Below are 14,333 nucleotides of genomic sequence, written 5' to 3' on the forward strand. Positions count from 1 at the left end.
TAGGAGGGAATTAAAATGTCAGCATATTTTTTGTTAGAAACCATAGAGGCCAGAAGGAAGTAACACATTTTTTGAGTGGTGAAATTAAAAAAAAAAAAATCAGCTCAGAATCATATATCAAGTGAAAATATCCTTCAGGGGGCGCCTGGGTGGCTCAGTGGGTTAGGCCACTGCCTTCGGCTCAGGTCATGATCTTGGAGTCCTGGGATCGAGTCCCGCATCGGGCTCTCTGCTCAGCAGGGAGCCTGCTTCCTCCTGTCTCTCTGCCTGACTCTCTGCCTGCTTGTGATCTCTCTCTGTCAAATAAATAAATAAAATCTTAAAAAAAAAAAAAAAAAAGAAAATATCCTTCAGGTAAGAAGGGAAAACTAAGATATTCTCAGATGAAGGGAAATAAAAATAATTTGCTACTTTCAGACCTATTATAAAATAATGACTAAAGAAAGTTCTCTTTTAAAAAAGAAAAAGGAAAAGAAGGAATAGGAAATGAATTCTGGAACACTGAAAAGAAGTTAAAAAAATAAATAAAAATTTAAAAATAAAAGAAGGAATAGGAAAGGAATATTGAAACATCAGGGACAAAGAAAGAACTGCAGAAGGGATAAAATATGAATAAATACAATATATTCTCCTCTTGGGTTTTGTTAATCATGTTTGGTGATTGATGTGATTCTAAATGTACTTAGATGAAACCTTTAAGACAATTACATTATAAATGGGGGAAGGTAAGGGGACATAAGAGGAAGGTCTGTGAACTTTGTTTAAACTGACAAAATGTTGATGTCTTACACTGTGATGTCAACCACCAAAAAAAGCTGTATAGATAAACATTACAGAAACACTATAGATAAATCAAAATGGAAATCTAAAAATGTTTATGTAACTTCATAGGAAAGCAAGAAAAAGAATAGAATTATAAAACAGAGGTAATAAACAGAAAACAAAAAATAAAACAGTAGACTTAAGCCCTAACATATCACCAATTACACTAAATGTAAATGGCCTAAACACACCAATTAATAGATAAAGATTGACAGATTGAATTTTTAAAATTATTATATATGCTGCCTAAAAGTAACTCACTTCAAATATATCAATAGAGGCAGATTGAAAGTAAAATGATGGGAAAATAGATCCTGCAAACATTAATTAAAGGAAATCAGGAGTGGTTATGCTAATACCAGATAAATTAGATTCCTAAGAAAAGAAAATCACTAGAGACTGAGAGGTACATTACAAAATGATAACAGGGTCAATCCTCCACAAAGACACAGAAATTCTAATATATGCACCAAGCAACAAAGCTGTTAAATATGTGCAGGCTAGGGAGGGGGGGTTGTTACTAATAGAATGGGAAGCGTAGATAGAAAAATCCACAACTACAGTTAGACACTTCAACAATGCTTACTTCTACCATTGATACAACAACTAGACAAAAAAATCATCAAGAACACAAAAAATTCAATTACACCATGAAACAAGATCTGATTGATGTTTATACAACACTCTCCCCAGTAATAACAAAATACCCATTCTTCTTGAGCATCCACAGAAATATATCAAGATATCCTGGGTCATAACACAAAACTCGAAATTTTAAGTACAGAGAACAAACTGGTGGCTTCTAGAGGGGAGGTGGGTGGGGCAGAGGTAAAACAGATAAAGGGAATCAAGAGTGCACTTACCTTGATGAGCCCTGAGTAATGTATAGAACTGCTGAATCATTATATTTTACACCTGAAACTAATATAACATTGCATGTTAATTATACTTTAACAAGAAGGAAATTTTTTTAAATAATTTAAATCATTCACAATATATTACTAATCACAATGAAATTAAATTAAACATTAAAAACAGACAGATATACAGAAATCTCTAAGTACTTGGAAACTAGGTATGGTGCTTCTAAATAATCCATACTCAAATGAAGAAGTCTCTAGGAAAATTTAAAAAGTTCTTGCAATCAGAAGGGCTTAAAGCCTGGAGTTTTAAGCATCAGCAGGCTTGGCTGGGATAGAACCTGTCAGGCACTATGCTGCTCCTAGATAGAAGGTACACAAACAATCTGAAGGCATATAGTATGGAAACAGTGATCTAAAGAATGTCTGAGGCACAGAGTGGGGAGATTATTTGCTTTTCTCAGAGCATATCCCTGAGAGGCAGCATTTATGGATATGCTTCTCCTGGAACAAAGTTGCTCACCAACACCTTTTCCCTCCCCTGCCCCTCAGCATAAATGCAGAGCCATTTATGGGATGAGCCCAGTGCCAACACTGACTGCCTAACTTGATCACACCAAGACCCAGGCTGTTGCACTCAGGTGAAACACCTCTTCTCAGTCACACTTGCCTCAGTCCAAGCATGGTAGGCCCTGTCCCCTGAACATCAGCACAAACCCTTGCCCACAAGACATCCTAACCAGAGGGTTCTATAGGATCTCAATTCCAGTGGAGGTAGAAACAAGTTTCATTTCACAAACAGATCAGAGCACACCTAATTAAAACTAGCCACACTCAGGCCAGGGACCAAACACTGCACACAACAGGCAAGGAGAGCCTCTACAGATGACTGGTCTGAAGGATAGAGCACCCAAAACACAATAGTAGAGTATTAGAGAATGCTGCACATGCCATAAACAGTCCTCAAAGGATCAGGCCATGCACACTACATGACCTCTTCTTCCATTACTTTCAGGAACAGGACATGGGTTTTTCTGACACAGAGAAGCAGGCAAAGACTAAGACAAAATACAAATACAGAGGAATTTATCCCAAATGAAAGAACTTGATAAGGCCACAGCCAGAGATCTAAGCAAAAGAGATATAAGTAACATGCCTAATGGAGAATTTAAAGCAACAATCATAAGGATATCACTCAGCTAGAAAAGACTAGAAGACATCAGCGAAACCCTTACCAAAAAGATAAGAATTTAAAAAAAATCAGTCAGAGATGAAGAATACAATAAACAAGATTGGAAATAGGCTTGATGCAATGAATAGCAGGCTGGGAGAAGCTGAGGAACAAATTAATGACCTAGAAGACAGAGTAATGGAAGATAATACAGCTGAACAAAAGAGAGAAAGCAGAATTATACAAAGAAAGAATAGACTTATGGAACTTAGTGACCCCTTAAGAATAATAACATTCATAATATAGGAGTCCCAGAAGAAGAAGAGAGAGAAAAGGGAGCAGAAAATATATTTGAACAAATAATGGCTGAAAACTTCCTTAATCTAGGGAAGGAAGCAGACATCCAGATCCAGGAGGCAAAGAAAACTCCCATCAAAATAAATAAAAGCAGGCCAACACCAAGACATATTGTAATTAAATTTGTAATTGTAATTATTTATTTAAAAAGGGAAAATCTCAAATCAATAATCTAAGGTTCCACCTCAAGAATCTAGAAATAAAAGAACAAAATAAGCAGGTGGAAGAAATAATAAAGATAAGACCACCAATCAGTTAAATAAAAAAGAGAGAGAGAGAGAAACTTAATGCAACAAAAAGCTGGTTCTTTGAAAAGATCAATCAAACTGATAACCTCTATAAAGACTAACAAAGAAAAAATAGAGAAGACACAAATTACCAGTATCAGAAATGACATGGATTATCAAGAGAGGTTCTAAAGATACCAAAAGGATAATGAGGTGACACTAAAATACACAAATTTGACAATTTAGATGAAACGGCCCAATTTCTAAAAAGCACAAGCTACTACAATACATCCAAAATAAAATAGATAATTTGAATAGCCCTGTAACTATAAAAAATTGAATTCATAATTTAAAAATTCTTCAAAATGAAATTGTTAGGCCCAGATGGTTTCATGGACAATCCTACCAAGTATCTAAAGAATTAACATGAATTCTGTGTAAATTCTTCCAGAAAATAGAAGAGGAGGATATACTTCCCAACTCATTTTATGAAGTTAGTATTATTCTGATGCCAAATTGGAAAAAGACAATACATAAAAGAAAAATACTGATCAATATCTTTCACAAATATACATGTGAATATTAGGAAATAGGATTTATCAATATATAAAAACAATTGTATACCTTAATCCAGTAGGTTTTATTCTAGTGATAGAAACATGGTTAAAAGTTTAAAAAATCAATGTAATCCTCTATGGTAACATGCTAAAAAAGTTACATACTTAAGTAAATCAGTGAAGAAAAATCATTTAACAAAATTCTAAACTCATTCACGATAAAAACTCTCAGTAAAGTAAAAAATAGAAAAGGACTTCAACTTGATAAAGAACATGTACAAAAATCCTACAGTTAACATTATACTTAATGATGAAAGACTAAATACTTTCCTCCTAAGATCAAAAGACAAAAGAATGGGGAGGAGTCAAGATGGCAGAGAAGTAGCAGGCTGAGACTACTTCGGGTAGCGGGAGATCAGCTAAATAGCTTATCTAAAGATTGCAAACACCTACAAATCCAACGGGAGATTGAAGAGAAGAAGAACAGCAATTCCAGAAACAGAAAATCAACCACTTTCTGCAAGGTAGGACTAGTGAATCCAAAGTGAATCCAAAGCGACGGGAAGATAGACCGCGGGGGGAGGGGCCGGCTCCCGGCGAGCGGCGGAGCAACGGAGCAAAATCAGGACTTTTAAAAGTCTGTTCCGCTGAGGGACATCGCTCCAGAGGCTTAACTGGGGTGAAGCCCAGGCGGGGTCAGCGTGGCCTCAGGTCCCGCAGGGTCGCAGAAGGATCGGAGGTGTCTGAGTGTCGCAGAGCTTCCGGTATTAGAACGGGGAAGCCGGCTGCAGAGATGGAGCCGAGGAGTGACTCTCAGCTCGGGGTTGCCTTGAACCGGTCACAGGCGCGGTCAGCTCGGAGCGCGGCCGGAGGCCAGGGTGACGGGAGTCATTGGGCGCTGTTTTCTGGGGGCGCACTGAGGAGTGGAGCCCCGGGCTCTTGGCTCCTCCGGGCCGGAGACCGGGAGGCTGCCATCTTTATTCCCGCCCTCCGGAACTCTACAGAAAGCGCTCAGGGAACAAAAGCTCCCGAAAGCAAACCCAGCAAACCCAGCAAACCCGAGCGGATTACTCAGCGCGGCCCCGGGTAAAGGGCGGTGCAACTCCGCCTGGGGCAAAGACGCTTGAGAATCACTACAACAGGCCCCTACCCCAGAAGATCAACGGGAAACCCAGCCAGGACCAAGTTTACCTGCCAAGGAGAGCAGCGGAATTCCAGAGGAGAAGAAAGCAAAGCACGGAACTCATGGCTTTCTCCCCATGATTTTTTAGCCTTGCAGTTAATTTAATTTTTTTTTTCTTTTTCAATTTTTTTTTCTTTTTCTCTTCTGCTAATTTTTTTAACTTTTACTGTTTTCTTTTTTTAACGTTTTTTAAATAGTTTATCTAATATATATATATTTTTTCCTCTTTTTTATATTTTTTCTTTATCGGCTTTCTTTTTTTTAATAGTTTCTTTTTTTTTTCCCTTTCTTTCTGAACCCCTTTTTATCCCCTTTCTCCCCCCTCACAATTCGGGATCTCTTCTGATTTGGCTAAAGCATATTTTCCTGGGGTTGTTGCCACCCTTTTAGTATTTTACTTGCTCCTTCATAAATTCTAATCTGGACAAAATGACAAGGCGGAAAAATTCACAACAAAAAAAAGAACAAGAGGCAGTACCAAAGGCTAGGGACCTAATCAATACAGACATTGGTAATATGTCAGATATAGAGTTCAGAATGACGATTCTCAAGGTTCTAGCCGGGCTTGAAAAAGGCATGGAAGATATTAAAGCAACCCTCTCGGGAGATATAAAAGCCCTTTCTGGAGAAATAAAAGAACTAAAATCTAACCAAGTTGAAATCAAAAAAGCTATTAATGAGTGCAATCAAAAATGGAGGCTCTCACTGCTAGGATAAATGAGGCAGAAGAAAGAATTAGCGATATAGAAGACCAAATGACAGAGAATAAACAAGCTGAGCAAAAGAGGGACAAACAGCTACTGGACCACGAGGGGAGAATTCAATACATAAGTGACACCATAAGACGAAACAACATTAGAATAATTGGGATTCCAGAAGAAGAGGAACCAGAGAGGGGAGCAGAAGGTATATTGGAGAGAATTATTGGAGAGAATTTCCCCAATATGGCAAAGGGAACAAGCATCAAAATTCAGGAGGTTCAGAGAACCCCCCTCAAAATGAATAAGAATAGGTCCACACCCCGTCACCTAATAGTAAAATTGACAAGTCTTAGTGACAAAGAAAAGATCCTGAAGGCAGCCCGGGAAAAGAAGTCTGTAACATACAATGGTAAAAATATTAGATTGGCAGCAGACTTATCCACAGAGACCTGGCAGCCCAGAAAGAGCTGGCATGATATATTCAGAGTACTAAATGAGAAAAACATGCAGCCAAGAATACTATATCCAGCTAGGCTATCATTGAAAATAGAAGGAGAGATTAAAAGCTTCCAGGACAAACAAAAACTGAAAGAATTTGCAAATACCAAACCAGCTCTACAGGAAATATTGAAAGGGGTCCTCTAAGCAAAGAGAGACCCTCAAAGTAGTAGATCAGAAAGAAACAGAGACAATATACAATAACAGTCACCTTACAGGCAATACAATGGCACTAAATTCATATCTCTCAATACTTACCCTGAATGTTAATGGGCTAAATGCCCCAATCAAAAGACACAGGGTATCAGAATGGATAAAAAAACAAAAACCATCTATATGTTGCCTACAAGAAACTCATCTTAAACCCGAAGACACCTCCAGGTTTAAAGTGAGGGGGTGGAAAAGAATTTACCATGCTAATGGACATCAGAAGAAAGCAGGAGTGGCAATCCTTATAGCAGATCAATTAGATTTTAAGCCAAAGACTATAATAAGAGATGAGGAAGGACACTATATCATACTCAAAGGAACTGTCCAACAAGAAGATCTAACAATTTTAAATATCTATGCCCCTAACGTGGGAGCAGCCAACTATATAAACCAATTAATAACAAAATCAAAGAAACACATCGACAAGAATACAATAATAGTAGGGGATTTTAACACTCCCCTCACTGAAATGGACAGATCATCCAAGCAAAAGATCAACAAGGAAATCAAGGCCTTAAATGACACACTGGACCAGATGGACATCACAGATATATTCAGAACATTTCATCCCAAAGCAACAGAATACACATTCTTCTCTAGTGCACATGGCACATTCTCCAGAATAGATCACATTCTTGGTCCTAAATCAAGTCTCAACCGTTATCAAAAGATTGGGATCATTCCCTGCATCTTTTCAGACCACAATGCTCTAAAGCTAGAACTCAATCACAAGAGGAAATTTGGAAAGAACCCAAATACATGGAGACTAAACAGCATCCTTCTAAAAAGAATGAATGGGTCAACCAGGAAATTAAAGAAGAATTGAAAAAATTTATGGAAACAAATGATAATGAAAACACAACTGTTCAGAATCTGTGGGACACAACAAAGGCAGTCCTGAGAGGAAAATATATAGCGGTACAAGCCTTTCTCAAGAAACAAGAAAGGGCTCAGGTACACAACCTAACCCTACACCTAAAGGAGCTGGAGAAAGAACAAGAAAGAAACCCTAAACCCAGCAGGAGAAGAGAAATCATAAAGATCAGAGCAGAAATCAATGAAATAGAAACCAAAAAAACAATAGAACAAATCAACGAAACTAGGAGCTGGTTCTTTGAAAGAATTAATAAGATTGATAAACCCCTGGCCAGACTTATCAAAAAGAAAAGAGAAAGGACCCAAATAAATAAAATCATGAATGAAAGAGGAGAGATCACAACGAACACCAAAGAAATACAGACAATTAGAAGAACATACTATGAGCAACTCTACGCCAACAAATTTGACAATCTGGAAGAAATGGATGCATTCCTAGAGACATATAAACTACCACAACTGAACCAGGAAGAAATGGAAAGCCTGAACAGACCCATAACCAGTAAGGAGATTGAAACAGTCATCAAAAATCTCCAAACAAACAAAAGCCCAGGGCCAGACGGCTTCCCGGGGGAATTCTACCAAACATTTAAAGAAGAACTAATTCCTAGTCTCCTGAAACTGTTCCAAAAAATAGCAATAGAAGGAAAACTTCCAAACTCATTTTATGAGGCCAGCATCACCTTGATCCCAAAACCAGACAAGGATCCCATCAAAAAAGAGAACTACAGACCAATATCCTTGATGAACACAGATGCAAAAATTCTCGCCAAAATACTAGCCAATAGGATTCAACAGTACATTAAAAGGATTATTCACCACGACCAAGTGGGATTTATTCCAGGGCTGCAAGGTTGGTTCAACATCCGCAAATCAATCAGTGTGATACAACACATTAATAAAAGAAAGAACAAGAACCATATGATACTCTCCATAGATGCTGAAAAAGCATTTGACAAGGTACAGCATCCCTTCCTGATCAAAACTCTTCAAAGTGTAGGGATAGACGGCACATACCTCAATTTTATCAAAGCCATCTATGAAAAACCCACCGCAAATATCATTCTCAATGGAGAAAAACTGAAAGCTTTTCCGCTAAGGTCAGGAACACGGCAGGGATGTCCGTTATCACCACTGCTATTCAACATAGTACTAGAAGTCCTAGCCTCAGCAATCAGACAACAAAAGGAAATGAAAGGCATCCAAATCGGCAAAGAAGAAGTCAAACTATCACTCTTTGCAGATGATATGATACTATATGTGGAAAACCCAAAAGACTCCACTCCAAAACTGCTAGAACTTGTACAGGAATTCAGTAAAGTGTCAGGATATAAAATCAATGCACAGAAATCAGTTGCATTTCTCTACACCAACAACAAGACAGAAGAAAGAGAAATTAAAGAGTCCATCCCATTTACAATTGCACCCAAAACTATAAGATACCTAGGAATAAACCTAACCAAAGAGACTAAGAATCTATACTCAGAAAACTATAAAGTACTCATGAAAGAAATTGAGGAAGACACAAAGAAATGGAAAAATGTTCCATGCTCCTGGATTGGAAGAATAAATATTGTGAAAATGTCTATGCTACCTAAAGCAATCTACACATTTAATGCAATTCCTATCAAAGTACCATCCATTTTTTTCAAAGAAATGGAACAAATAATCCTAAAATTTATATGGAACCAGAAAAGACCTCGAATAGCCAAAGGAATATTGAAAAAGAAAGCCAAAGTTGGTGGCATCACAATTCCAAACCTCAAGCTCTATTACAAAGCTGTCATCATCAAGACAGCATGGTACTGGCACAAAAACAGACACATAGATCAATGGAACAGAATAGAGAGCCCAGAAATGGACCCTCAACTCTATGGTCAACTCATCTTCAACAAAGCAGGAAAGAATGTCCAATGGAACAAAGACAGCCTCTTCAATAAATGGTGTTGGGAAAATTGGACAGCCACATGCAGAAAAATGAAATTGGATCATTTCCTTACACCACACACGAAAATAGACTCAAAATGGATGAAGGATCTCAATGTGAGAAAGGAATCCATCAAAATCCTCGAGGAGAACACAGGCAGCAACCTCCTCGACGTCAGCTGCAGCAACATCTTCCTAGGAACATCACCAAAGGCAAGGGAAGCAAGGGCAAAAATGAACTTTTGGGATTTTATCAAGATCAAAAGCTTTTGCACAGCAAAGGAAACAATTAACAAAACCAAAAGACAACTGACAGAATGGGAGAAGATATTTGCAAATGACATATCAGATAAAGGGCTAGTGTCCAAAATCTATAAAGAACTTAGCAAACTCAACACCCAAAGAACAAATAATCCAATCAAGAAATGGGCAGAGGACATGAACAGACATTTCTGCAAAGAAGACATCCAGATGGCCAACAGACACATGAAAAAGTGCTCCATATCACTCGGCATCAGGGAAATACAAATCAAAACCACCATGAGATATCACCTCACACCAGTCAGAATGGCTAAAATTAACAAGTCAGGAAATGACAGATGCTGGCGAGGATGCGGAGAAAGGGGAACCCTCCTACACTGTTGGTGGGAATGCAAGCTGGTGCAACCACTCTGGAAAACAGCATGGAGGTTCCTCAAAAGGTTGAAAATAGAACTACCCTATGACCCAGCAATTGCACTGCTGGGTATTTACCCTAAAGATACAAACGTGGTGATCCGAAGGGGCACATGCACCCGAATGTTTATAGCAGCAATGTCTACAATAGCCAAACTATGGAAAGAACCTAGATGTCCATCAACAGACGAATGGATAAAGAAGATGTGGTATATATACACAATGGAATACTATGCAGCCATCAAAAGAAATGAAATCTTGCCATTTGCGACGACATGGATGGAACTAGAGGGTATCATGCTTAGCGAAATAAGTCAATCAGAGAAAGACAACTATCATATGATCTCCCTGATATGAGGGAGAGGAGATGCAACATGGGGGGGTTGAGGGGGTAGGAGAAGAGTAAATGAAACAAGATGGGATTGGGAGGGAGACAAACCATAAGTGACTCTTAATCTCACAAAACAAACTGAGGGTTGATGGGGGGAGGGGGTTGGGAGAGGGGGTGGGGTTATGGATATTGGGGAGGGTATGTGCTATGGTGAATATTGTGAAGTGTGTAAACCTGGCGATTCACAGACCTGTACCCCTCGGGATAAAAATATATGTTTATAAAGCTGTAAAAAAAAAAAAAAAAAAAGACAAAAGAATGTTTTCTCTTTCAACTCTCAGCCAGCACAGTACTGGAAGTTCTAGCTAGTGCACTGAGGCAAAGAAATGAAATAAAACGTAAACAGAACAGAGGAGGAAAAATGTTCCTACTGTAGATGATATGATGTTCTATGTAGAAAATCCTAAGCAACTTACAAAACTTCCCAAACTAATAACACTATTAAGCTAACAACCTAATAAGAAAGTTCTTCCAAGGGACACCTGGGTGGCTCAGTTGGTTAAGCAGCTGCCTTCGGCTCAGGTCATGATCCCAGCATCCTGGGATCGAGTCCTGCATAGGGCTCCTTGCTCGGCAGGGAGTCTGCTTCTCCCTCTGCCTCTGCCTGCCATTCTGTCTGCCTGTGCTCGCTCTCTCTCCCCCTTTCTCTGACAAATAAATAAAAAATCTTAAAAAAAAAAAAAAAGAAAGTTCTGCCAAGTCAGAGTATATATGACCAACATAGAAAAAGGAACTGTATTTCTATATCTAGCAAGGAACACATGGACACTGAAATTAAAGATACAATTCTTTTCATAATTGTTAAAAATAAGAAGTACTTCAGTGTAAATATAATAAAAAAACACAGGATGAGTATGCTGAAAACTGCAAAATAATAACCAAAGTAATCGAAGATCTAAATAAAGGGAGATATACCATGTTCATGGATTAGAAGATGCAACAAAATAAAGATATCGATCCTTCTCAAAGTGATATGCAAGTTGTAGTAGACTGAACAAAGTCTTCAAAGATAGCCAGTTTTAATTACTAGACCTGTGAATGTTATCTTCTATAAAAAAAGGAATTTTGTATATGTAATTAAGCTAAGGATATTGAAATTAAAAGATTATCTTGAATTATTCTGAGGGCCATAAACATAATCACAGGTGTCATTTTGAGAAGAAACCAGAGTAGTATTTGACACATAAGGAGAGGAAGGACACATATAATAATGGAAGCAAGAAGTTGGATTAATGTTCTTTGAAGATGGAGGAAGGCGTCATAAGCCAAGGAATACAGACAGCCACCAGAAGCTGAAATAAGGAAGGAAACAGATTCTCCCCGCAAAGCCTCCAAAAGAAACTAACCTTAGCAATACTTTGACTTCAACCTAGTGACACTAATTTTATTTTATTTTATTTTATTTTTATTTATTTTTTTATTTTATAAACATATATTTTTATCCCCAGGGGTACAGGTCTGCGAATCGCCAGGTTTACACACTTCACAGCACTCACCATAGCACATACCCTCCCCAATATCCATAACCCCACCCCCTCTCCCAACCCCCCTCCCCCCATCAACCCTCAGTTTGTTTTGTCAGATTAAGAGTCACTTAGGTTTCTCTCCCTCCCAATCCCATCTTGTTTCATTTATTCTTCTACCCCCTCAACCCCCCATGTTGCATCTCCTCTCCCTCATATCAGGGAGATCATATGATAGTTGTCTTTCTCCGATTGACTTATTTCGCTAAGCATGATACCCTCTAGTTCCATCCATGTCGTCGCAAATGGCAAGATTTCATTTCTTTTGATGGCTGCATAGTATTCCATTGTGTATATATACCACATCTTCTTTATCCATTCGTCTGTAGATGGACATCTAGGTTCTTTCCATAGTCTGGCTATTGTAGACATTGCTGCTATAAACATTCGGGTGCATGTGCCCCTTCGGATCACCACGTTTGTATCTTTAGGGTAAATACCCAGCAGTGCAATTGCTGGGTCATAGGGTAGTTCTATTTTCAACCTTTTGAGGAACCTCCATGCTGTTTTCCAGAGTGGTTGCACCAGCTTGCATTCCCACCAACAGTGTAGGAGGGTTCCCCTTTCTCCGCATCCTCGCCAGCATCTGTCATTTCCTGACTTGTTAATTTTAGCCATTCTGACTGGTGTGAGGTGATATCTCATGGTGGTTTTGATTTGTATTTCCCTGATGCCGAGTGATATGGAGCACTTTTTCATGAGTGACACTAATTTTAGATGGTCCACTAGAACTGTAAGATAGTAAATTCATTTTGTTTTAAGCTACTAAGTTTGTGGGAATGTGGTATAGGAGCAGTAGAAAACTAACACATAGGCTTAATGAAATTCCTACCAAAATTCCAGCAAGATTCCTTTTAGATATAAATAAGCTTATTCTGAATTTATGTGAAAGTACAAAGAAACTAGAATAGCTAAGAACAATTTTAAGAAGAAAAATAAGGTATAAGAAATGAATCTACCCAATCATGAATTGATAGATGAATTGGTAGATGAATCAAGACTATGTGGTATTAGGGGAGGCATAAACCCATAAATCAATGGAACAGAATAGAGAACAAAGGAATTGATGAACACATATATGCCTAACTGATCTTTGACAAATGTGCAAAAGCAGTTCAATGGAAGAAGAAAGTTAGCTTTTTCAACAAATAGGGCTGACGCAAGTGGACATCCATAGACAAAATAATAATAACAATAATAATAATAAACCTCCACATAACACTCACATCCTATACAAAAATTACTTAAAATAGATCATGGAGTTAAATGTAAAATTATAAAATTTTTAGAAAAAAATATAGGAGAAAATCTTGAGGAACTAGGGCTAGACAAAGCGTTCCTAGACTTAAAACCAAAAGCATGACCCATAAAAGAAAAAAGTGATTAATTGGACTTCATCAAAACTAAAAACTTTCATTATGTGAAAGAATGGAAAAACAAACTGCAGCCCAGGAGATAATATTTGAAAATCAAATATCTGGCAAAGGACAAGTATCTATAAAAAACACTCAAAACTCAACAGGAGCAAAAATAAACAATCCAGTTAGAAACTGGACAAAACTCATGAGAAGGCATTTCACTGAAGAGAATATAAATGGCAAATAAGTTCATAAAAAGATATTCAACATTATTAGCTATTAGAGAAATGCAAATTAAAACCACAAGACATCACCACATATCAGAAAAGCTAAAATTTAAAAAAAATTCCTCTTACATTGCTGGAGGTAATACAAAATATAAATATAAAATGTTACAGACACTCTGAAAAACTGTTTGGCAATTTCTTAAAAAGCTAAACATGCAATTACCATACAACTGAGCAATTGCACCCTTGGGTATTTATCCCAGAGAAATAAAAACATGTTCACACAAAAACCTGTACATAAAATCTTCATATAGCTTTATCTAGAATAACTCCAAACTGGAAATAACCCAGATGTCCTCACATGGGTGAATGGTTAAATGAATTGTGATGTGCCCATACCATGAAATATTACTCAGAAATTAAAAACAATTGACAAAAGCAATTACCTGAATAAATCTCCAGAGAATTATAATGAGTAAAAAATTCCATTTTAAAATGTTACATACTATATGATTTCATTCACATAAAATTCTTGCAATGACAAAGATATAGAAACGGAGAAAATATCAGTGGTTGCCAGGGGTCAAGAGAGGTTGGGGGAGAGGAATGGGTGTGGTTCTAAAAACATAGCAGGGGCACCTGAATGGCTCAGTTGGTTAAAGAGCTGACTCTTGATTTCAGCTTAAGGCATGATCTCAGGGTTCTGGGATGGAGCTCCACACTGGGCCCAAAATCACACTCAGTGGGGAATCTGTTTAAGGATTTTCTCTC

Source organism: Lutra lutra, chromosome 6 (assembly GCF_902655055.1).
Source record: "Lutra lutra chromosome 6, mLutLut1.2, whole genome shotgun sequence".
Lineage (NCBI taxonomy): Eukaryota > Metazoa > Chordata > Mammalia > Carnivora > Mustelidae > Lutra > Lutra lutra.